Genomic DNA, 22441 nt, shown 5'->3' with positions numbered 1-22441 from the left:
AACAGATACTCTCTAAATCTACGGGTACATGTGTACAGAGGAAAGCCACTGAATGGAGTGAAGTATGTTAGTGTCCTTTCCCCGCTCCTTAACCCATCGTAGATGGTGCATGAGGAGAAAATTTGACTCCGTACAAGCCAAAATTTTTCTGAGTTCACCTTCATAGTCATTACGCGTGTGGGACTAAGTAACGTGTTTCAGCACTGCGTTGGAACGTACATTGGCGGAACATCAAGAGCAAGCCTTTGAGTCACCTACCCTAACAGTGATGGTTGAACATTTCCGTAACGTTGCGACGAATCTGATGTATGTTCTCTGTATAATATCTGTCTCCTCTGTTAATCCAGTTAAGACTAGCAGACGAGATTATAGAACGGAAGAAATGAGGATATTCCAAGTAACTTCCTTCGTGGGTAATTTACCCATCTTTAAGATACTTGATATGAAACAGTTTCGTATCTGTCTCCTACAGAATTACATTTGTGATGTTGCCTCATCCAGTGTTCTACCCGCAGTAGGTCATAGCAGTTATTCTGATAGTCAAGGTGAGTTTCAACTCTGGCATTGGTTTTTGAACGTGAAAACAAGTTCCGCCGTGAAAAAGATTCCACATTAAACTGTAGGTTCCCTGCTGCTTTATGGATGAGTTTTAGTCGGTGGAAGACACAGGCAAACTACCTCCATTTGAACCATAGCTAGTAAATTACCATAGTCTTCAAACCAATCACGGGCACAGTTTAACATAGCGGCAGTATTTCCATTGAAGTAAACCTCTGATTTTATTTTCGTGCAGTTTCCTTGGATTGACGCATCTTAGTGGACACTTGACTTATCGCAAAGAACTTGCAAACAGTATTACACATCATCAAATGTGAGGTACAAAACCTTACCGTTGGCTGTCCATTTTCCATTTCTTTACGTACCGCAGACTTTCCTTCTGTCGCTGTTCATTCTCTTCCTGGGTATCGCACTACGGTCTCTCTGTTAAGAAATCCTCAGTGCAGTTATGTATGCCGTGTTAATAAGTGACTTGAGAAGGGGCGGTGCAGAAAGGAATCGACCTTTCGTGAGTCAAGCAGAAGAAAATCTAATTAAAGATTGCCAAGGCAGACCGCAAACAGTCACAAATACTTCGAAATAGCTACTACTTCATCACTATTAGCGGTTTCGAGCAACTATGCGGACTATAATTGTTTTACTGCATGGCCATTCTTCAGCAGCAAGTCGTCTGCTCCTGCACGTCATAGAAATTTACGGTGTTTGTGGCACTTTATATGACGCAGGGAATATTTATAATGTCGTACGCAGTAAGGGGCGGGGAGGACAACTGCCCCTAGAAAAGTTTACGAACTTCGAAAACCGAATTCTCATCCTGTCCCATCACAAAGGTATCAGCTCAGTATCGGTATGAAGAAAGCCATAACATGTAATGGATACTGACAAGTAGCGAGTTTGCCCGGATGGTTTTTCATGAAATCTCAAAACTTTTTCGCCGTTCACCCTTTTCTCTCATAGCTGAAAATGCTAGATCGCTATAGATTCTAAAAGCTACAGAAACGTTACACTTTCAATTAGCGATGTTATTTATTCTGTTATTACCAGCCTATGTCGCAATCTACTAAAAAAGTGAATATATTGGGTTGGTGCATACGTTACTAGCGTTTTTACGTAAGTTTAATAAACACGACGGATAGCCATAAAGGAGAGATTAGTCATCACTAATATATTATCCTTCCTTATTTACACCAGTCTGCCAACGCTGGTGTAACTTTTCGATTCCGCGACTGTAGAAACCGCGTAGTTTTGAGGCGGAGAAACCGTCGAGCCATGTTCGGAGCGCATTTTCATCCGGAAAGGAATTTGTTTGAAGGCTGCTCGATAGAGAGCGGCAACAGTGAAAATCTGAGGGTGCAAGATCAGATGAATAAGCTGGGTGCAGAATGACTTTCCAAGCCAACTCTTGTATAATGTTTTTTGTCAGTCTGGCAGAATGCGGGCGGGCCTTATCATGGAGGAGCGCCACTTCATGGCCGACCGTTGTGACCGAGCGGTTCTAGGCCGTTCAGTCCGGAACCGCGCGACTGCTACGGGCATGGATGTGTGTGATGTCCTTGGGTTAGTTAGGTTTAAGTAGTTCTAAGTCTAGGGGACTTATGACCTCAGATGATAAGTCCCATAGTGCTCAGAGCCATTTGAACTATTTTTGAGCCATTTCACGCAGTCTTCAAAACGGTTCAAATGGCTCTAAACACTATGGGACTTAACATCTGAGGTCATCAGTCCCCTAGACTTAGAACTACTTAAACCTAACTAACCTAAGGACATCACACACATCCATGCCCGAGGCAGGATTCGAACCTGCGACCGTAGCAGCAGGACGGTTCCAGACTGAAGCGCCGGGAACCACTCGGCCACACCGGCCTGTACGCAGTCTTCCTGGTGGTTGTTCTCCGACTGTATCTGCAAGATGTATGACAGCAGTGACTCTTACACCTTGGGGAAGCGATTCGTAGTAATTATATGGATACGTGGTGTTTGTTCTTTCGAAAATATACGAAAGAACAGAGACCACGCAGGATCCGCAGCTGTGGTACATATTCTGTAAATTGAGGGGAAGGTTGGACATATCCGACTGAACAGACACCACACATTCATATTGTTGATTCGCCTCCGCAACCCTCAGTGCGGATGCACAGTTACGTTCGACCTCCTGCGGGAATCTAAAGTTAGCGAGCACGGAGGGCATGGAAGAAGACTGCGAAAAGGTGGCGCTAGGTGCGAATGTGAGTCGGAGATAATGAGCTCTGACCTGTGTTCCTGGCAGGAGTTCCTCAATGTAGCGACCTTGCTATTCGTTGCACGAAATGTATCTGCGACGCATGTTTTAGTACACACGGTCCACAAACTCCGGTGTTCGTCCGTGGAGAGCCAAAGTCAACAGCCCCGAGTAGAGAAAGGTATCAGTTTATCGCGGCCGTTGTGTGCTGGACTGAGATGATCCGGAAAACAGTAAGGGCTCGCTATTTGTAAACTAAACTAAACAATAAAGTAGTTAGATGTCTAGTGGAGTTCGTGTTCTATTCCATTGAGGTTCTTTCGCCTATTACGGAGAAGGCCACCGAGTACATGGCAGAGAGATCCCGACAACTGGCTAACGCGACGCACGCCTACGCATGCGGCAGCGCGAGGCTGGCTGGAGACGGCGCGGTGCGCGGTGCCGGGCGCCGTGGCCCGCGGCGCCGCCTGTCGGCGCCTGCGCCGCCCTCCATATTCATGAGCGCCGCGGCCTGACAGCCCGGCTGGTGTTTGCCTAATGCGGCGGCCTGCCGCTCCTCCTCCTGCCGCTGCAGCCGCTTCCCCGGCTCCCGTCCGCCGTCGCCAGCAGCCGCGTAATTGCCGCTGTAACGCAGTTGTCGCACTGCTGTAATCCCATTCTGACGGCCAAACAAATCCCTTTACCGGCATCTGGCGCGCCCCAGCGACGAACTGTGCAAAGCCGGGGACCAGCTCGCCGGCCTTCTCCAAATATTGACCCTCCGCTGCTCTCCGGAGTCTGACATGGGATCACAAACAGACACGCTCCCGACAGTGTCCTTCGTGAACATTAAAAACAATGCTTTGATGTTGGAAGTTCTTAAGCTTAACGGTAAACGTAAATGCGCCAAAATGAAGCATCGCGTGCGATTCTTGCACAAATTGCTTCCAGTGGACACGTCTATACTACAATACTGATGATTACACCAGCAAATGATGACGAAAATGAACAGCAGTATCTCGGTCACAACACACAGATCAGCCAAAACATTGTGATCACCTACCTAATTGGGTCTTGCTCCACCTTTGTAACGCAGTAAGGCAGCGATTCGGCATGGCGTGAATTCGACAAGACCTTGGTTGGTTTATGGAGGTATGAGCCACAAAATTACACACGGTACATTACGGGCCGTTGGTTGGTGGGACCGGAGCTGGGGTCTAGTAGAGATCAAGATGTGTTCCATCTGGTTCAAATCAGGCAATTTGGTGCCCAAGACACCATGCTCCTCAAACTAATATAGTACTATTCTGGCCTTGTGACATGGAATTATCCTGCTGGTGATCTGCACGTAGTCCATAGCTGTCATGTCGATTAGTACCACAGGTGCTGTGAAAATCCAGATGAATTTCTCCCGTAGCTTCATACTGAGCCGGCTGCTGATAGCCGAGCGGTTCTAGACTCTTCAGTCTCGAACCGTGCTGCTGCTATGGTCGCAGGTTCGAATCCTGCCTCGGGCATGGATGTGTGTGATGTCCTTAGGTTAGATAGGTTTAAGTAGTTCTAAGTTCTAGGGGACTGATGACCGCAGATGTCAAGTGCCATAGTGCTTAGAGCCATTTTTTGAACCTTTACACTGACCCCACCGGTCTGTGTCCGAGGCGCGGTGCCGCTTTTGAACATGAATTCGCCTGCACGACGGCGTATCTGAACACGACCCTCGACCTATCGTAACAAGAAACGTGATTCATCCGACGAGGCGAAACGTTTCCACTGAAAAAGTTTCCAATCTCGGTGATACCGTCCCCACTGCAATCGTAATTTATATCGTTCGGCCATTATGTAACTTGTAGGCGTCGCCTGCTGTGGAGGCCATGTTCAACAATGTGCGCCGAACAGCGTGCTCTGAAAGGCTTGTGTCTGCATTAGCATTGTACTTTGTCGTTAGATCTGCCACAGATCACCACTTAAAGCACTTTATAGAACGGCAATCCTCCGACCTCCACGTTCTGCTGTGAAGCATCGACATCCATCACTTTGTGCCCTACTCAGAGTGTCACTATTCTTCAGTCACTTTGCTTGGGTGCTCAAGACAGTAGCCTGCGAACAGCCGACCAGCTTCACAATTTCTGAGAGCTGCTCCCAGGCACCGGACCATAACAATCTGTCCTTTGAGAAGTCGCCAATTTGCGACTCGTACCTGCGCTATAGCGACTACCCCGTTCGTCTCTGTTTCGCTACCGGGGGATTCAGAAAGAAAGAACAGATATCAGGATAGAAAGACATTGCGCCTTTCACTGGGTAGAGGAAGCTTCAAAGGTCTGACACAGCTGCGTTGTTGTTAGCATTTAGCAACATGGCGACTACACTACATGAGAAATTATTTTGTCTGCTGGAATTTCCGCGAAGTCAATCCACTGTTCAAGTGTAACGTGCATTCCGCCGTAGATTCAGCAAGAAGCCACCTCTGCACAAGCAGATTTATGACTGGCATACAAAATTCTTGGAATTTGGTTGCATATGCTAAAGATGAGCACTAGTCGGCGACGCACATCCGATCAAAATATTGAGCGTATTCGAGATGCATTCTCACGGAGCCCTCGGAAGCCCACACGGCGGGCAGGCCGGGAACTTCAACTTCCTAAAATAACAGTGAGGCGTTTTCTGAAACGTCGCCTACATCTAAAGCCTTACTACCTGCAGCAACTGCGTCCCGGTGACCATAACACAAAGTAAGAATTTCGCATTTTAGTTCTTCTGGATATGGGAGAGGACACTTTTTCCGAACGACTCATCTTTTCAGACGAATCGACCTTCCATCCATCGCGTAATGTAAACTGCCATAATCTAATAATTTGGGACTCACAAAATCCCGGTATCGTCGTCGAACATGACAGAGATTCATCGAAACTAAAAGTGTTTTGTGCCATTTCTCTTCACAAAGTTTATGGCCCTTTCTTTTTTTGCGGAGGAAACTGTGACAGGAATGTCATGCCTGGACATGACGCCAAATTGGTTGTTTCCTTCAAGTTGGCGAAGATTCCAATGATTTCCTTTTTATGCACAGCAGCGCTCCGCCTCATTTCAGCTTGAGGTGGGCTGTTATCTTAACCCCACCGTCCCACAATATTGGATTGGAAGAGGTGGACAATAAGACCTCGCTCATTGCTTTTGGACACCCAGGCCACCACGCCTCCCACTTTGCGATTTTTTTTACTACGTAACAGGCAGAGTCTTTGTCCTACGTATGGCAGCTACTCTTCAAGAGCTGAGATATCGATTTGTTTAAAATGTCTTGAAAAAAGAGGGACTTGTTGATTCGTATGTGGAATAAACTGGACTACGGTTTTGATGTTTCTCAAGCAACGCATGGTTCTCATGTTGACTGTATGGTATAGTATCTGTGTGAACACAAAACTTTGAAAGTTCCTGTATCCAGTGACATGCGCAATGCGTTTCTATATTTCACACTTTGACTGTAATAAACAACTGAAATCGGTTCTTTCTTTTTGATAAATCCTTCCCGTGTCACGTGCCAGCAACCCAATAGGCGGCATTCAGCCTGGCGATGGGCAGTGGCCATAAAGTTTTGACTCATCGGTGTAAGTTTCTGAACCACAATAAACACTTAAAGTATGATACGAATTCTGCAGGAAGTTTGAAAGTGTTCTCCACAATAGCAACTGCGTAGCGAATATGCTGACGTAAGTTATCTACAGGCTATAAAGGAACCAGACTGAAGTATAAGAACAGAAGGACGTGAAATTGGGGGGGGGGGGGGGGTACTATTTGAGAAGGGAGTGACGCACGGTTGTAGTCTGTCTCCTACGTTATTCAACCTGCACATTGTGCATATTGTATCATGTGTAACCTGTTGCTTTCTTACGCTTTATAATTTTGAGACTAAATGTATGATGCGTATTTCGATAAAAACAATCATCGTTGGTTGGTTTATCTCTAAGTATTTTCGTTCTTAATGCCTGATGAGGGCCTCTTGTCTGACATAAACTAGTACTGTTTCAGTAAAGAAGTGAAATATAACTACCCGTGCTATCTGTATGCTGCATGGTTGTTGTACTTAGGAAATGATGTGGTGCTATCCTGTTGCCTTCGACATCACAGTTTCACTTCCGTTCAATTCGTATTGTCGCAGCAGAAGCTGAGTAGCTACTGTTGCATGGAGGCTCGTGAGTTCAAACCTCCCCTGGACGGTACAATTTTAACTTCTATATTCGGTTCGAGTACATTCTAGAAGTATCCACAAATGTCAAGAACCATTGTACTGGAATGTTCTGTAGCTGTATATATACCGTATGTGTGCTGGCCGGAGGCAATTCACTCCGCGTTCTTCTATGTGCAAGTGCTGAATAAACCTTCGCCAAGTGAAGTTAGTATTCGTCATTCATCTGATTACACCTTCTTCTACTTCACAGTTTTGACCATTCCAATAAATATTACGTCACAATCCAGTTTGAAGGCTGCGTCTTCTACGTTGCACTTATACTAATGCGCAGTGGTTAGACGGTTAGACACTGGACTCGCATTCGGGAGGACGACGGTTCAATCCCGCGTCCGGCCATCCTGATTTAGGTTTTCCGTGATTTCCCTAAATCACTCCAGGCAAATGCCGGGATGGTTCCTCTGAAAGGGCACGGCCGACTTCCTTCCCCATCCTTCCCTAATCCGATGAGACCGATGACCGCGCTGTCTGGTCTCCTTCCCCAAACCAACCAACCAACTTATACTAATGGCGGATTTTCCACCATAAAGATGAAAGATTCTTCTGCCTTTTGTGCTGTAGACGCACGTTATTAACATATATACTGGAAGGAAAATTTTTGGAGAAGAAAACCATGGCAGGCTAAGAAAGGAAATAGTCTAAGATCTACAGGAAGCAACAAAGTGCGAAAATTATCAATAATTTTAGAGGACAGCTCGGAGAGAATGGTCGAAGCGACAAAATATGGCCTTTAGAATATGATAATTATACAACTATTGTACCTAGTTATGATTCTGGAAAAATACGTGAAAACTGTAGATCATCACCTTCTCATAAAAATCATGCTACATTCCTGTCTTTTGAAAGAATGCTTTGATTAACGAGATCGCCTTTTACTAACTCGAACTGTAACAATGGGTAGGTGCTCTGCAGTGCAGTAAAGTTTTCGTCAATTCAAAACTGACAAACAAAAACCGTTACACCCAGACTCAGTTTGTTGCTCTGGGATACAATACTCGCATTTGTATCTCTGCTCTTCGTCTGTTATAGGGCACTGAAATATACATCAACGCAAGTATATACTACGAAGTACAGGGAAAGGTTGCTGGACTGAAGAGCCACGATTCGTGTTGCTACAAGCCGATGACAGAGTTAAGAGGATGTGGCCAACCAGGTGAGGCAATGTAGTCTACATTCTAACAGCGACCAATCTACGTGTCCATATGGGATGAAATGGGTTTCCTAATTTGTCTGCCATCGTCTCTTACCGACGAATAACTTAAGAACCTACTGCTGAATCACTTTAATGCGTTTGTTCACCTACAACACCCAACGCCCTATAGGTGAAACATAGCTTTAACAAGTCAATGCATGGGGACGTAAGTACATTGGTGTCGGCAGGTGCAAGTTAAGACCGGGAGAGAGCAGGCATATCCCTCCTTTCACTCTTTCTTCGCTGCAAAACAAAGCGCGCGATTTACTGTCTCGGCGTATCGCCACACTCTTGAGCAACGGGCTACTAAAATTTTTGACAATTTAAAATAATTGAATTTGTTACTAAGATTGTTCAGGAACGTATTGTCGTAGTTTGTCGAGACACAACATGACGATTAACCAGATCGCAGTTTATTATCTGTGACAGTGGATACGTCCAATAGTTTCCACAAAAACTGATGATGCAAACAAGTTTCACATCCGATGAAAGTTGTGTACGTAAGCTGTTTAGGTTTTTATGTTGGTAACGCCACGCAGCGCTCTGTATGAAAATCACTGACTGTGCTGTGTGCAGTCTGTGGCTGGTTGGCATTGTTGGAATATTGCTATTGTAGTTTTGGGCAGTTAGATGTGAACAGCGCGTAGCGTTGCGCAGTTGGAGGTGAGCCGCCAGCAGTGGTGGATGTGGGGAGAGAGATGGCGGAGTTTTGAGCGGATGATCTGGACGTGTGTCCATCAGAGACAGTAAATTTGTAAGACTGGATGTCATGAACTGATATATATATATATATATATATATATATATATATATATATATATATATATATATATATATATATATATATATTATGACTTTTGAACACTATTAAGGTAAATACATTGTTTGCTCTCTATCAAAATCTTTCATTTGCTAACTATGCCTATCAGTAGTTAGTGCCTTTAGTAGTTAGAATCTTTTATTTAGCTGGCAGTAGTGGCGGTCGCTGTATTGCAGTAGTTTGAGTAACGAAGATTTTTGTGAGGTAAGTGATTCATGAAAGGTATAGGTTATTGTTACTCAGGGCCATTCTTTTGTAGGGATTTTTCAAAGTCAGATTGCTTTGCGTTAAAACTATTGTGTGTCAGTTTAGTGTTGATCAGAATAGGTAAAGAGCGAAATGTCTGAGTACGTTCAGTTCTGCTCAGCTGTTTGAAAGTCAAATAATGTAAGAGGTTTATCAGCACAGTCATTCACAAATTTTTCTAAGGGGACATTTCAGTTGAAGGTACAAAGCTGAAATTTTAGCAGCATATATATTTTTTCTGTATAAAAACATTGTATGGAATTTTCTGTATAATTGCGTTAAATATTTTGCAAAAGGTTTACTGAAAGTTCAGATAAGCTGAAACTTAAAGCTACAAAGTTGGAAATCTAATATTAGTTGTGTTTCAGCACGAAAACATCGTAAGGACAAGTTGAAGCATGATGTTCAATATTTTCAAAGTTATTCCCAAAATTGTGGATTTTGATCAAAGATATATTAAAGTGTAACAGATTATCTACTCTTTAGAGTAAAGTTATGATATGTATTATAGCATCATGTTCTAGCTACACAATGATCAGAATGTATGGAATGTCAAGGACACTAATGTAGTATCAAAGGGTAAAGCGACGACAGAAAGCACAGCTAAGAGGAGAAAGACTACTCAGAGTTCTCTATAAAAAAAAAAAAAATCGTACAACGTATATTTATTGGAATAGGGAATCAAAACTTACACGGCATGTTCTTTAAACGTTTATATGTTGTAAGAAAAACCAAGAAGTAAGAATAGTTCCAATTGGGAGAGTTATTAGAAATTTAACGCGGCACTGAGATGCTTTTTCAGTTGGTTGCGCTGGCAGTCGAAAAGCGTTTCCCTTACGGTACGCATCGGGGGCATTTAGGCAGCCCAAGCAGAACTTTCAGAAACAGTGTGTCGCAGTCGATCAGGGAGTGAGTGTCAGTCGTTTGGAGCCGCGCGATGTACGTTTCCATTTGTGGCGGTAACTGCAGCTGTGAGCGCGCGCCTCGAATCGTGGTACGCGACGGAACGTAACACTTTCGAGACGTGCCTCAGTCACCGTGGTTTGAGCAGCTGGTCGGCTGCTTTTCACGTATTTCTCGACGATCATAGCATTGCATCTACAGCTGCAATAAATTGGTGTGATGTGTCATTTGAAACGATGAAACCTGCTTTAACTGTTCGTAAAAGGTGGCTTATGATATATTGAAATTAGGAGATACAGAGAAAAAAAATCTTGTACATGCCGTTCTTATAATTGCCTGAGTGTGGTACGCTTTGAAGGCAACGGCCTTGTCGCAGTGGATACACTGGTTCCCGTGCAATCACCGAAGTTAAGCGCTGTCGGGCCCCATGCGCTGTTGCCATTTTTCGGGGTGCACGCAGCCTCGTGATGCCAATTGTGGAGCTACTCGACCGAATAGTAGCGTCTTCGGTCAAGAATACCATCATAACGACCGGGAGGGGCAGTGTGCTGACCCCACGCCCCTCCTATCCGCATCCTCAACTGAGGATGACACGGCGGTCGGATGGTCCCGGTAGGCCACTCGTGGCCTGAAGACGGAGTGGTACGCTTTGAAACATTCACACATACAAAGAGCTCAAATGGTTCAAATTGCTCTGAGCATTATGGGTCTTAACATCTGAGGTCGTCAGTCCCCTAGAACTTAGAACTACTTAAACCTAACTAACCTAAGGACATCACATACATCCATGCCCGAGGCAGGATTCGAACCTGCGACCGTAGCGGTCGCTCGGTTCCAGACTGTAGCGCCCAGAACCGCACGGCCACTTCGGCCGGCCGGCTACAAAAAGCTCCTTAAAATATGAACACCTCCATGATGTTTTTTTTTTTTGCTCTCTTTTCCCTTTTAGGATTTACCGACATCGGAGCACACTTTGCAGACACGTCTTCGTTACGATTTTTTCTCAATATGTGGTATCTTTCCGACAAAATGTTGTCCACTTAATCTGTTCGTTTCAGGAATTGGAGAACACAATGTCCTGACGTGCCCTAAAAGAGTTCCCTAACTGTACACAAAACTGGGGGAGGGTGCACTACGGTCTTTCAGTCATATTCCTCGTTCCTCTGTTCAATACGAATGCATTCATGATGCCCATCACAAATAAACGGGAGAACAATTTTGTCCGAGATTTCAACTGTTTTCTCCTGGTCAGATTTATCCACTCAACTCAGAACAGGAAAATAGGAGGCGCTGTTTTCGAGTACAGATAGGTCAGGATCGAACTCCTCGTGGTAACACAATGAAGAGACCCGTCCTCGTGCAGTCCACATCGTTACCAATAGAGGGACGGAAGCGCAAAGGCAGCTATGAATTTCCACTCACTGCGGAAGCGCGACTCATTAGCAAATACGTGAAAAGCAACTACCCTAATCACAGTGGCTGACTCCCGTCTCGAAAGTGTTAAGTTCCGTCTCATATTATAGACGATTCGCGATAAACGCAAGATAAGTAAGGGGCCGATGCCGCATGGTACTCACTGAAAACCGAAATAGTATTCCTCTCGGATCTGCCGACTTACTTGCTTTCATCTCTACCAACTGCTTCTCTACAACAGGGATGCCTATTTCTATGTCCTCCATACGGCGATATATATATATATATATATATATATATATCATTTGATCGTGACCGGGCCAAATATCTCACGAAATAAGTGTCAAACGAAAAAACTACAAAGAACGAAACTTGTCTAGCTGGAAGGGGAAAACCAGAGGGCGCTATAGTTGGCCCGCTACATGGCGCTGCCATAGGCCAAACGGATAACAACTGCGCTTTTTAAAATAGAAACCACGATTTTTTATTCATATTTGTGTAGTACGTAAAGAAATATCAATGTTTTAGTTGGACCACTTTTTTCTCTTTGTGCTAGATGGCGTTCTAATAGTCGCAAACATATGGCTTACAATTTTAGACGAACAGTTGGTAACAGGTAGGTTTCTTAAATTAAAATACAGAACGTAGGATCGTTTGGACATTTCATTTCGGTTGTTAGAATGTGATACATGTACCTTTGTGAACGCATGCTGTTACAGTGCGATTACCTGCAAATAGCACATAAATGCAACAAATGCTCAAAATGATGTCCGTCAACCTCAATGCATTTGGCGATACGTGTAACAACATTCCTTTGTGAACTTATCATTTCTGAGAACGCATGCTGTTACAGTGTGGTTACCTGTAAATAGCACATAAATGCAATAAATGTTCAAAATGATGTCCGTCAACCTCAATGCATTTGGCGATACGTGTAACGACTTTCCTCTCAACAGCGAGTAGTTCGCCTTCCGTAATATTCGCACATGCATTGACAATGCGCTGACGCATGTCGTCAGGCGTTGTCGGTGGATCACGATAGCCATATCCTTCAACTCTCCCCACAGAAAGAAATCCGGGGACGTCAGATTCGGTGAACGCGCGGGCCATGGTATGGTGCTTCGACGACCAATCCACCTGTCATGAAATTGCTATTCAATACCGCTTCGCCGGCCGAAGTGGCCGCGCGGTTCTGACGCTGCAGTCTGGAACCGCGAGACCGCTACGGTCGCAGGTTCGAATCCTGCCTCGGGCATGGATGTGTGTGATGTCCTTAGGTTAGATAGGTTTAACTAGTTCTAAGTTCTAGGGGACTAATGACCTCAGCAGTTGAGTCCCATAGTGCTCAGAGCCATTTGAACCAATACCGCTTCGACCACACGCTAGTTATGTGCCGAACATTAATCGTGTTGGAAGTACATCGCCATTCTGTCATGCAGTGAAACATCTTGTAGTAACATCGGTAGAACATTACGTAGGAAATCAGCATACATTGCACCATTTAGATTGCCATCGATAAAATGGGGGCCAATTATCCTTCCTCCCATAATGCCGCACCATACATTAACCTACCAAGGTCGCTGATGTTCCACTTGTCGCAGCCATCGTGGATTTTCCGTTGCCATATAGTGAATATTATGCTGATTTACGTTACCGCTATTGGTGAATGACGCTTCGTCGCTAAATAGAACGCGTGCAAAAAATCTGTCATCGTCCCGTAATTTCTCTTGTGCCCAGTGACAGAACTGTACACGAAGTTCAAAGTCGTCACCATGCAATTCCTGGTACATAGAAATATGGTACGGGTGCAATCAATGTTGATGTAGCATTCGCAACAAGCCCGCATCTCGTGGTCGTGCGGTAGCGTTCTCGCTTCCCACGCCCGGGTTCCCGGGTTCGATTCCCGGCGGGGTCAGGGATTTTCTCTGCCTCGTGATGGCTGGGTGTTGTGTGCTGTCCTTAGGTTAGTTAGGTTTAAGTAGTTCTAAGTTCTAGGGGACTTATGACCACAGCAGTTGAGTCCTATAGTGCTCAGAGCCATTTTGAACCATTTTGAACCATTCGCAACACCGACATTTTTGAGATTCCCGATTCTCACGCAATTTGTCTGCTACTGATGTGCGGATTAGCCGCGACAGCAGCTAAAACACCTACTTGGGCATCATAATTTGTTGCAGGTCGTGGTTGACGTTTCACATGTGACTGAACCCTTCCTGTTTCCTTAAATAACGTAAATATCCCGCGAACGGTCCGGACACTTGGATGATGTCGTCCAGGATACCGAGCAGCATACATAGCACACCCTAGCTGGGCATTTTGATCACAATAGCCATACATCAACACGATATCGACCTTTTCCGCAATTGGTAAACGGTCCATTTTAACACGTGTAATGTATCACGAAGCAAATACCGTCCGCACTGGTGGAATGTTACGTGATATCACGTACTCATTCATTTGTGACTATTACAGCGCCATCTATCACAAAGCGAAAAAAGTGGTCCAACTAAAACATTCATATTTCTTTACGTACTACACGAATACGTAATAAAAATGGGGGTTCCTATTTTAAAAAACGCGTTGATATCCATTTGACCTATTACAGCGCCATCTAGCGGGCCAACCATAGCGCCGTCTTGTTTCCCCCTTCAAGCTAGACGAGTTTCGTTCTTTGTAGTTTTTTCGTTTGATGCTTATTTCGTGAGATAGCTGGCCCAGTCACTATCAATGGACCACCCTGTATATTCTCTGCAACGATCAAACGATGGTATATTTGTACGATCCTCCTACCTGAATGATTTCACGCAATTTAAAACTTCATCTTTCCTTTTGCTGTCTTCTATTGTCACACAAGACTAGTCGATGAATAACCTGTTGGTAGCCTTCGACCCCGCGTACCGATTTCATCTACGACCAGTGTTTTCTCGGGTTCTCGGCAAGATCTTTCGTTAAGGTACTCACTCCCTGATCGACTGCTGATTTACTCATTCATCTGCTTACAGGTGCACGAATTTCCATTAACTTTTGCCTGTCGACATTTGCGCGTTCCTTTTTTTATCCCGTGAAAAACACTGTGCTTTCGAACTTATTGCAAAGAAACGAAAAAACTCTCTATTAAAATAGAATTATTCCTACCGAGATTTATCTAAACTTCGCCGTATATTTTATTGAAAGCGAGTCCCCATCATCGAATTCTCAAATCTACAACTTCCGTGGATATACAAAATCTGATGAAAAGCATCAGGACAACCATTAGTTGACACAAATATGGTGTGTGTCCACACTTTGCCTTTATGACGGCTTGAACTCTGTTGATGGGACGCTCATTTTTCCCCAAGAGCCAAAACAAGAGAAAGTAGTGATGTTGGACCCTAGGGTTTGGGGTTATAACCTATCCCAAAGCTATTCCATTACGCTCAGGTCAAGTCTCTGGGCAGACCAGTCAATTTCAGGACTGTTATTGTACACAAACCATTGCCACACAGTTTCTGCTTTTTGCCACGTTGCATTGACATGTTGACGCTTTCAGTTATCGTATACAAACTGTTTCTCAACCGTACGCCACACACAATGCTGTAAAATGTATTCAAATCCTTCCGCATTTACCGTTTTCTGAGGCGTAGTAAAGGGGCCACAGCCTAACCATAAGAAAAGCACACTATTAACACCGTCTCCTCCTTGATTCAGTGTTGGCACTACACAGGGTGGCAGGTAATGTTCTCCATACATTCTTCAGACCCGTACCCTAACATCGGATTGCTACCAAGTAAAGCGTAAGCCATAACTATGAATCACTCGTTTCCAGTTGTCCACTGTCCAGTGGCATTGCTCTTATAGCACCTTAAGGGTCATTTAGCATTGGCCACAGAAATGAGTGGTTTAGAAAGGGCTCCTCGGCCTTTGTAGCCCATTCTTTTAAATTCCCTACGACTGTTCATTGTGCTGGCCAGACTGCTGGTAGCACTGTGGAAGTCATGATTGATTCCTTCCGCTAATTTCTTGCTATTTTTTACAACCACTCTCCGCAATGTTAGACGGCCCCTGTTCGTCAGTACATGAGATCTGCCTGCTCTTAGTTTAGGTGTCGTTTTCCCTCCGTGTTTCCACTTCAGAATCACATCACCATCCGCCGACCTAGGCAGCTTTAGAAGTGTTGCAATGTCCCTGATGGATTTACCACTCAGGCCACCTCCAATGACATATCCACGTTCGAAGTCACTGAGTTCTCGTAACCGGCCCATTCTACTGCTTCTCTACTGACAACACAGTACTCCCCGCCTTTTATACTGGTCAGTCCACCTCTCGCGCCATCTAGTGGTCATTGCTGCATTACGTATGGATACCCGGATATTTCTGATAGTGTGCATACCCTGTTGTCGCTGGTTTCGCCAAACCAAGGTGATCTTAATTTTATAAACAACACAAAAACATTGCGTCATGTTTGTTTACTGTGTTTCGGTACACAAACAATGACGTCTTACTTCACTTTAAAAACGTTGCGTAGTCAGTGTTCAATAAAATCGAATTTCAGACTTACAAGCTTACGTAACTCAATACACTCCAAAACTGTCCGCTGCTACGTATCTTCACGTGAGATGACTTCTTTTATTACGGTGGGTTGTGATGTCATTCCTAAGCCGTAATACAGGCTTTACGTCAGAATTACATGTGTTATAAATGACATCAATATTTACACAATTTCCATTGACACTAAAGGCAAGTTTTCTGTATGATTCAGCAGATGGAAACAGTGTTCAAGAACCCTTAGAATTTCCCGGTTCTGTCTGCATGAAAATTATGTTTCTAATATACTGACATTACAATACAAGGGCTAAAAGTATACAAAAACGAAAATCATTACAAAAGTGTAAAAATCAAACAATATGTCAGTAATGTACCATTGTAAGGAGGCTGTTTATGACTTTTTATGTTGGCAGCACTATGTGGCGCTCTGAATTAATAACTCTGACAGTGCTGTGCGCATTCTGTTAGAGGTGAATAGTCAGCAGTGATAGCACTTGGAGGTGAACAGCCAGCAGTGATGGAAGTTGGGAGTGCGTAGTCAGCAGTGATGGATGTTAAGAGGTTAATAATTAGCAGTGTTGGAGGTTTGAGGTATTAGCGCTAGCGGACGGTCTGAATGTGTATCCGTCATGGAGATTTATTACTGATGATTGTATAATTTTTTTGAACTGGTTGTCACTTGATTAAGGTAAAATCTGCTAAATACATTGTTTACTCTGCAAAAAAATCTTTCCTTTGCTAACCACATGCTTATTAGTAGCTAGAGCCTTCAGTAGTTAGAATCTCTCACTTATCTGGCGGTATTGGCGCTTGTATCGCTGTAGTGCGTGTCATGAAGATTTTCTATGAGGCAAGTGACTTATCATATGTATAGGTTATTGTTAGGATTTCTTCTGATTCAGGTCCATTCTTCTGTATTAATTATTTGAAGACAGGTTATCATTTTTGAGCAGTCAGATTGCGTTGAACCAGGATATTGTGGGTCAGTTTTGAGATGATAAGAATAAGTAAAGAGAAAGTAGAAACAGTAGGTTCAATTTTACTCAGAAGTTTCAGGATTAAATGAAGAAGTTTCATCTTCTCAGTTATTTCAGTCCAAGTAAGTAAAATTTTAATAAAGAAGTTTCGCCTTGTTCAGTTCACACTAATGTGACCACGTGTCAGAAGCCTCGATAACTACCTTTTGCAGCGCGGACAGCTGTGAGGTGGTCTGGAAGGTACCGACAAAAATCCAGAGCCATTCCGACTCCAGTGCCGTGGTCTGCTGTTCTAGATTTCTCGGTGGAGGATTCATTCCACGTACAGCTCGATCGAGGTGGTTCCACAGATTAAATCTGGGGAACTTGGTGGCAAAGGGAGTAAGGTAAACTCATCCTGGTGGTCAGAGAACGACGCACGTACACTGTGAGCTGTGTGACACAACGCATTGTCCTGCTGGTAGATGCGATCGAGCTGCGGAAAAACAAACTGCATGTAGGGGTGGAAGTGGTCCTCAAGGGTAGGTACATACTTGTGTTGATCGAATGTGCCTCCCAGAATGACGAGATCAAAAGGGAATGCCACAAAAACATTACACAAAACTTAAGGTTTTGAGGGTGTCTGTGTTTTGGTTGGCAGGAGAGCCAACACCGTGTTACTACAGGAGGCCGAAAGGCACGCGTTTTAGCTCACGCCAGGCTGGCGTGAGGTCTGGAATAGGACAAGGAAATTAGAATTTAGAAAAACGGACGTAGCTGGTGGAATACTGGAATACTTAACTTTAATCCATTAATGAAGAGCGTCGGTCTTGACGGTACATGAATTAATATCAATAGTAACTGATAATGGCGCCTCGCTAGGTCGTAGCAAATGACGTAGCTGAAGGCTATGTTAAACTATCGTCTCGGCAAATGAGAGCGTATTTTGTCAGTGAACCATCGCTAGCAAAGTCGGTTGTACAACTGGGGCGAGTGCTAGGAAGTCTCTCTAGACCTGCCGTGTGGCGGCGCTCGGTCTGCAATCACTGATAGTGGCGACACGCGGGTCCGACGTATACTAACGGACCGCGGCCGATTTAAAGGCTACCACCTAGCAAGTGTGGTGTCTGGCGGTGACACCACAGTCTGCTTTCAGATGTTTCATGCTGTGCACGCCATCGTTCCTCTTGGCGATGGAGCATAAAACTTGATTCATCTGAAAAGGCAACCTGTAGCCACTCAGTGGAGGCCCAGTCGCCATATTGGCGTGCAAATTCCAGCCTATGTCACCCACGAACAGCAGTCAGCAAGGATGCATGAACCTCCTGCAGAGGCCTACACGTACCAACGTTCGCTGAACGGTCGTTGAGGACACATTGTGGTAGCGCCTTGGTTCATTTGGGCGGTCAGCTGCACGTCTAATCGCCCCTATGCATCGCAGCCGTTGTTCGCCCCTGTCATCTACGGAACGTGATGTGGCGCAGTTACCTCGGCGCTGTTCATGGACAGTGTCATTTTGCTATGTACGGAATGTATAATACGGCGCCATGCGAACCATTTACAAAGTTAGCGTTTTCAGAAATGCTTCAACCCTTGTCCCAGAAGACAATGATCATACCATTCTAGACTTTGTTATATCCTAGCCAGTAATGCCACCCGAGCCCGCTGCCAAAAGGTTGGCAGCATCAAAGTCCGGACGCCGTCCGCATAAGCAGCGCCAGCGAGACAGGAAGTCGCCGCAAGTCTGCGCGCGCCACCGCTGGCTTCTGGCTTCTTAAGCGCTGGAGTCGCGAGCGCTAGGACAGTTCTGTATTCGCCGCTCAGTTGTATACTCGCCACCGAATTGTGTACTTGCTAGTCAGTTGTGTGTTCATCGCAGCAGAGTTGTTGTTTGTCGTCAGCCGACGCTGACCTAGCCGCTCTGACTCGAACTAGACAGATTTCTGTAGACACGGAGTTCACTACTGTGTTCCTGTATCTTCGTTAATAAAGATAAGTACCGACTTTTATTTAATCAGAGTGTTTGGGTTTTCATCTTTCTGTTCACTGTTCCAGCGGACCGGTCGGCCCGCTATTAAAAGTGTGGCGGTGACTTCGTAAGCCGTTTCTACAGCGAATTGTTTGTCGCTACGAACGCCGCCACAAAACTGGCGACGAGGACTTCCGAACTCGTGTGCAGGGCTGGTTCAACTTGTTTCTGGTTATACTAATTATAGCGATAAAATTTTGGGGGCTGGTTTAATTTGTGTTCACTATGTCTGCCGAATTACAACAGTCGATCTTGTTACAGAGTCAGCAAATACAAAGTCTGGTGGAAGCAATCGCCAAACAAGCGGCTAATCCTCCAACACAACAGGAAGAAGCACAGGCAGCACCACCTTTCCGTGCTTTTGATGCATCAAGAGAAGAATGGCGAGAATATTTCGCGCAGTTGCAGGCGCACATGACAGTCTACAAAATCACGGGTACTGAGCGGCAGCTTTATTTAATTTCCACTGCAGGCGTGGAAGTCTATCGACTACTTTGTAAGTTGTTCCCGGAATCCAAGCCAGAAGCTTTAGACTATGACGTTGTTGTTAACAAGCTTGCTGAGTATTTCGAGTCGCGAGTTCATGTGGCAGCAGCCAGATTCAAGTTCTTCAGATTAAAGAAACTGCCACATCAATCTAATAAACAGTGGTTAACAGATTTACGGGGCCTCACCCGTCAGTGCCGATTTAATTGTGTGTGTGGAGCTTCCTACAGTGATGTCATGTTACGAGACGCTATTACTCAAAACATTGCAGATTCTCGTATTCGTGCTGCTATCTTAAAGTTGCCTGACCCGTCATTAGAGACTGTGATGAACATTATTGAAGCCCAAGATACTTTCGACTATGCTGAGTGTGAGTTAGATCAGCCATGTATTTCTCAAATTGCCTGTGCTAAGCAAGTTATGTCACGCCCGCGGCCCCACCGGCAGAGTCAGACTGTAAACACTAGCCGGCCGCGTCATGTTAAACACATTCGTCAGCCGCGTGTGCAAAATGATAGAGTTAAGTCTTGCCCTAAGTGTGTTCTTGCCCATCCTCGTGAACGTTGCCCGTTAAGAAACGCGGTTTGTCACTTTTGTCAAAGGAAAAGGACACATCCAGACTGTTTGTTTGCGTAAACGCAAGAACAATTCTAGTGCTGCCCAGCCCATGGATATTCATGTTCTTCAAAGCCAGCCCGCCCAGAAGGTCGCGTTTAAAGACTCTTCCACGGTTCGTGTGGGTAATAAACTTGTTCGCAATAAGCCACCCACCCAGCCCTCTGCTATGCGACCCAAGCGTAATTCAAACGCTGTAAAAAGTAATGTACAGACTGCAAGTGAAGCGGGAGTTGTTGTTCCACCCGCCCAAACCACGAGTTGTCGTAAGCAGCGAACACGCGCTAACCGCGCTGATTTTGTGTCTTCCGCCTCCGCTGCACCGATCCAGAGACAGTGTAATAAACTATTTGTGAAGCTACGCATCCAGGATAAGACCTTCAATTTTCAATTAGACACTGGTGCGTCTGTGACTCTCATAAATAGTGCTACGTATGCGGCTATCGGCCGCCCTAAACTTTCAGCGGCAAAACATTCTTTGGCTACTTATAGTGGAGAACAAATTCCTGTGTTAGGTGTATGTAGCGTGCCAGCCACATTCCGTGGCAATACAAAAACAGTTTCATTCACAGTGCTCCGCGCTACAGACAGTGTAAACATTTTCGGATTAGACTGTTTTGACTTGTTTGGCCTGTCTATCCAAGACAATGTGTTGCAAATTAATTCTGTTGTTGTTCCTCAAGACAGCATAACCGATTTGTGTAAACAATACAGTGACATATTTAAAGACGAACTAGGTTGTGCTGCGAACTTCGCCGCTCATATTACGTTAAAAGATAATGCTCAGCCTCGATTTTTTCGTGCTCGTCCAGTGCCTCACGCCCTCCGGGCACCTGTAGCAGATGAACTTCGTCGTTGGCAAAACAACGGTGTTATTCAACCCGTTTCAGCGAGCCAGTGGGCTTCTCCCTTAGTTATTATAAAGAAACCGTCTGGCAAGTTACGTTTGTGTGCTGATTTTAAGTCGACAGTTAATCCTCAGACTGTCATTGATTCTTTTCCTTTGCCTAGACCGGACGAGCTGATGGATAAGTTAGGGGAAGCTCGTTTCTTTTCCAAAATTGATCTCCGTGAAGCATATTTGCAATTGCCCCTCGACGAGCAATCACAACAGTATTTTGTCATAAACACGTCGTTGGGGTTGTTCCGTTTTCTGCGTTTGCCTTTTGGTTGTGCGTCAGCTCCAGCTGTTTTTCAGCGTTTTTTGTCACAACTTCTGGCTAATGTGCCATCGTGTTGCAACTATTTAGACGATATCGTTGTGTCCGGTCGGACGCCTGCTGAACATTTCCGTAATTTGGAGTGTTTGTTTACAGTGTTGTCTCAGGCAGGCCTACGTTGCAACATCGATAAATGTTCATTTTTCCTTACGGAGATGGAGTATCTGGGACATGTTATTAATGCTCAAGGCATTCATCCCTCCCAGCCACATTTAGCAGCTATTCGTGATTTGCCCGCCCCTCGCAATCTGCATGAATTGCAAGCAGTTCTTGGCAAATTGACATATTATATTAGGTTGGTTGGTTTTGGGGAATGAGACCAGACAGCGTGGTCATCGGTCTCATCGGATTAGGGAAGGATGGGGAAGGAAGTCGGCCGTGCCCTTTCAGAGGAACCATCCCGGCATTTGCCTGGAGTGATTTAGGGAAATCACGGAAAACCTAAATCAGGATGGCCGGACGCGGGATTGAACCGTCGTCCTCCCGAATGCGAGTCCAGTGTCTATTATATTAGGTTTATACCTAATGCACCACAGATTGCTGCACCGTTGCATCGTCTCCGCTGTAAGAATGTTCCGTTTGTGTGGTCAGCTGATTGCCAATCAGCCTTTCAGCAGCTTAAAGAGGCTTTATTGAATGATCGTTGTCTGGTCCATTACGACCCTAACAAGCCTCTGGTGTTAGCTTGTGATGCCTCTTCTTTCGACCTCGGTGCTGTGTTGTCTCACCGAGTCGGTAACACCGAACGTCCTATTGCGTTCGCATCTAAATTGCTAAACAAAGCTCAGTGTAATTATAGCCAATTGGACAAGGAAGCGTTGGCTATTGTGTTCGGTGTCACAAAATTCCATCACTATCTCTATGGTAGACCATTCTATTTAGTAACAGATCACACGCCCCTGACGTCACTGTTTCATCCGTCTAAACCAGTTCCTCAGCGGACAGCTCAGAGACTACAACGTTGGGCTCTTTTGTTATCACAATCCCAGTATGAGATACTGTATCGCCCTACAGCTCAGCATGCAAACGCTGACGCGCTTTCTAG

Source organism: Schistocerca nitens, chromosome 1 (assembly GCF_023898315.1).
Source record: "Schistocerca nitens isolate TAMUIC-IGC-003100 chromosome 1, iqSchNite1.1, whole genome shotgun sequence".
Lineage (NCBI taxonomy): Eukaryota > Metazoa > Arthropoda > Insecta > Orthoptera > Acrididae > Schistocerca > Schistocerca nitens.
Note: the sequence above shows the minus strand (reverse complement) of the source record.